We start from the raw sequence: 4838 nt of genomic DNA on the forward strand, positions 1-4838 counted from the left end.
GCACCGGATATAACATGGGTGATAGACTTCAGTTTAGGCCGATAATCGGGCACCGGATGTAACATGGGTGTAGAACATAAGAACAGTGTTTGGGATGGAAGCTATTAGGCCGAAATCGGGCACCGGATGTAACATGGGTGAATAGACTTAGGCAGTGTTGGGATGGAAGCTATTAGGCCGAAATCGGGCACCGGATGTAACATGGGTGATAGACTTGGCCAGTGTTTGGGATGGAAGCTATTAGGCCGAAATCGGGCACCGGATGTAACATGGGTGATAGACTTGGCAGTGTTTGGGATGGAAAGCTATTAGGCCGAAATCGGGCACCGGATGTAACATGGGTGATAGACTTGGCAGTTTTTGGGATGGAAGCTATTAGGCGAAATCGGGCACCGGATGTAACATGGGTGATAGACTTGGCAGTTTTTGGGATGGAAGCTATTAGGCCGAAATCGGGCACCGGATGTAACATGGGTGATAGACTTGGCAGTTTTTGGGATGGAAGCTATTAGGCCGAAATCGGGCACCGATGTAACATGGGTGATAGACTTGGCAGTTTTTGGGATGGAAGCTATTAGGCCGAAATCGGGCACCGGATGTAACATGGGTGATAGACTTGGCAGTTTTTGGGATGGAAGCTATTAGGCCGAAATCGGGCACCGGATGTAACATGGGTGATAGACTTGGCAGTTTTTGGGATGGAAGCTATTAGGCCGAAATCGGGCACCGGATGTAACATGGGTGATAGACTTGGCAGTTTTTGGGATGGAAGCTATTAGGCCGAAATCGGGCACCGGATGTAACATGGGTGATAGACTTGGCAGTTTTTGGGATGGAAGCTATTAGGCCGAAATCGGGCACCGGATGTAACATGGGTGATAGACTTGGCAGTTTTTGGGATGGAAGCTATTAGGCCGAAATCGGGCACCGGATGTAACATGGGTGATAGACTTGGCAGTTTTTGGGATGGAAGCTATTAGGCCGAAATCGGGCACCGGATGTAACATGGGTGATAGACTTGGCAGTGTTTTGGGATGGAAGCTATTAGGCCGAAATCGGGCACCGGATGTAACATGGGTGATAGACTTGGCAGTTTTTGGGATGGAAGCTATTAGGCCGAAATCGGGCACCGGATGTAACATGGGTGATAGACTTGGCAGTGTTTTGGGATGGAAGCTATTAGGCCGAAATCGGGCACCGGATGTAACATGGGTGATAGACTTGGCAGTTTTTGGGATGGAAGCTATTAGGCCGAAATCGGGCACCGGATGTAACATGGGTGATAGACTTGGCAGTTTTTGGGATGGAAGCTATTAGGCCGAAATCGGGCACCGGATGTAACATGGGTGATAGACTTGGCAGTTTTTGGGATGGAAGCTATTAGGCCGAAATCGGGCACCGGATGTAACATGGGTGATAGACTTGGCAGTTTTTGGGATGGAAGCTATTAGGCCGAAATCGGGCACCGGATGTAACATGGGTGATAGACTTGGCAGTTTTTGGGATGGAAGCTATTAGGCCGAAATCGGGCACCGGATGTAACATGGGTGATAGACTTGGCAGTTTTTGGGATGGAAGCTATTAGGCCGAAATCGGGCACCGGATGTAACATGGGTGATAGACTTGGCAGTTTTTGGGATGGAAGCTATTAGGCCGAAATCGGGCACCGGATGTAACATGGGTGATAGACTTGGCAGTTTTTGGGATGGAAGCTATTAGGCCGAAATCGGGCACCGGATGTAACATGGGTGATAGACTTGGCAGTTTTTGGGATGGAAGCTATTAGGCCGAAATCGGGCACCGGATGTAACATGGGTGATAGACTTGGCAGTTTTTGGGATGGAAGCTATTAGGCCGAAATCGGGCACCGGATGTAACATGGGTGATAGACTTGGCAGTTTTGGGATGGAAGCTATTAGGCCGAAATCGGGCACCGGATGTAACATGGGTGATAGACTTGGCAGTGTTTGGGATGGAAGCTATTAGGCCGAAATCGGGCACCGGATGTAACATGGGTGATAGACTTGGCAGTTTTTGGGATGGAAGCTATTAGGCCGAAATCGGGCACCGGATGTAACATGGGTGATAGACTTGGCAGTTTTTGGGATGGAAGCTATTAGGCCGAAATCGGGCACCGGATGTAACATGGGTGATAGACTTGGCAGTTTTTGGGATGGAAGCTATTAGGCCGAAATCGGGCACCGGATGTAACATGGGTGATAGACTTGGCAGTTTTTGGGATGGAAGCTATTAGGCCGAAATCGGGCACCGGATGTAACATGGGTGATAGACTTGGCAGTGTTTTGGGATGGAAGCTATTAGGCCGAAATCGGGCACCGGATGTAACATGGGTGATAGACTTGGCAGTTTTTGGGATGGAAGCTATTAGGCCGAAATCGGGCACCGGATGTAACATGGGTGATAGACTTGGCAGTTTTTGGGATGGAAGCTATTAGGCCGAAATCGGGCACCGGATGTAACATGGGTGATAGACTTGGCAGTTTTGGGATGGAAGCTATTAGGCCGAAATCGGGCACCGGATGTAACATGGGTGATAGACTTGGCAGTTTTTGGGATGGAAGCTATTAGGCCGAAATCGGGCACCGGATGTAACATGGGTGATAGACTTGGCAGTTTTTGGGATGGAAGCTATTAGGCCGAAATCGGGCACCGGATGTAACATGGGTGATAGACTTGGCAGTGTTTTGGGATGGAAGCTATTAGGCCGAAATCGGGCACCGGATGTAACATGGGTGATAGACTTGGCAGTTTTTGGGATGGAAGCTATTAGGCCGAAATCGGGCACCGGATGTAACATGGGTGATAGACTTGGCAGTTTTTGGGATGGAAGCTATTAGGCCGAAATCGGGCACCGGATGTAACATGGGTGATAGACTTGGCAGTTTTTGGGATGGAAGCTATTAGGCCGAAATCGGGCACCGGATGTAACATGGGTGATAGACTTGGCAGTTTTTGGGATGGAAGCTATTAGGCCGAAATCGGGCACCGGATGTAACATGGGTGATAGACTTGGCAGTTTTTGGGATGGAAGCTATTAGGCCGAAATCGGGCACCGGATGTAACATGGGTGATAGACTTGGCAGTTTTTGGGATGGAAGCTATTAGGCCGAAATCGGGCACCGGATGTAACATGGGTGATAGACTTGGCAGTTTTTGGGATGGAAGCTATTAGGCCGAAATCGGGCACCGGATGTAACATGGGTGATAGACTTGGCAGTGTTTGGGATGGAAGCTATTAGGCCGAAATCGGGCACCGGATGTAACATGGGTGATAGACTTGGCAGTTTTTGGGATGGAAGCTATTAGGCCGAAATCGGGCACCGGATGTAACATGGGTGATAGACTTGGCAGTGTTTGGGATGGAAGCTATTAGGCCGAAATCGGGCACCGGATGTAACATGGGTGATAGACTTGGCAGTTTTTGGGATGGAAGCTATTAGGCCGAAATCGGGCACCGGATGTAACATGGGTGATAGACTTGGCAGTTTTTGGGATGGAAGCTATTAGGCCGAAATCGGGCACCGGATGTAACATGGGTGATAGACTTGGCAGTTTTTGGGATGGAAGCTATTAGGCCGAAATCGGGCACCGGATGTAACATGGGTGATAGACTTGGCAGTTTTTGGGATGGAAGCTATTAGGCCGAAATCGGGCACCGGATGTAACATGGGTGATAGACTTGGCAGTTTTTGGGATGGAAGCTATTAGGCCGAAATCGGGCACCGGATGTAACATGGGTGATAGACTTGGCAGTTTTTGGGATGGAAGCTATTAGGCCGAAATCGGGCACCGGATGTAACATGGGTGATAGACTTGGCAGTTTTTGGGATGGAAGCTATTAGGCCGAAATCGGGCACCGGATGTAACATGGGTGATAGACTTGGCAGTTTTTGGGATGGAAGCTATTAGGCCGAAATCGGGCACCGGATGTAACATGGGTGATAGACTTGGCAGTTTTTGGGATGGAAGCTATTAGGCCGAAATCGGGCACCGGATGTAACATGGGTGATAGACTTGGCAGTTTTTGGGATGGAAGCTATTAGGCCGAAATCGGGCACCGGATGTAACATGGGTGATAGACTTGGCAGTTTTTGGGATGGAAGCTATTAGGCCGAAATCGGGCACCGGATGTAACATGGGTGATAGACTTGGCAGTTTTTGGGATGGAAGCTATTAGGCCGAAATCGGGCACCGGATGTAACATGGGTGATAGACTTGGCAGTTTTTGGGATGGAAGCTATTAGGCCGAAATCGGGCACCGGATGTAACATGGGTGATAGACTTGGCAGTTTTTGGGATGGAAGCTATTAGGCCGAAATCGGGCACCGGATGTAACATGGGTGATAGACTTGGCAGTTTTTGGGATGGAAGCTATTAGGCCGAAATCGGGCACCGGATGTAACATGGGTGATAGACTTGGCAGTTTTTGGGATGGAAGCTATTAGGCCGAAATCGGGCACCGGATGTAACATGGGTGATAGACTTGGCAGTTTTTGGGATGGAAGCTATTAGGCCGAAATCGGGCACCGGATGTAACATGGGTGATAGACTTGGCAGTTTTTGGGATGGAAGCTATTAGGCCGAAATCGGGCACCGGATGTAACATGGGTGATAGACTTGGCAGTTTTTGGGATGGAAGCTATTAGGCCGAAATCGGGCACCGGATGTAACATGGGTGATAGACTTGGCAGTTTTTGGGATGGAAGCTATTAGGCCGAAATCGGGCACCGGATGTAACATGGGTGATAGACTTGGCAGTTTTTGGGATGGAAGCTATTAGGCCGAAATCGGGCACCGGATGTAACATGGGTGATAGA

The sequence above is a fragment of the Manihot esculenta genome, unplaced genomic scaffold, assembly GCF_001659605.2.
Source record: "Manihot esculenta cultivar AM560-2 unplaced genomic scaffold, M.esculenta_v8 Scaffold65, whole genome shotgun sequence".
In the NCBI taxonomy this organism is placed as follows: Eukaryota; Viridiplantae; Streptophyta; class Magnoliopsida; order Malpighiales; family Euphorbiaceae; genus Manihot; species Manihot esculenta.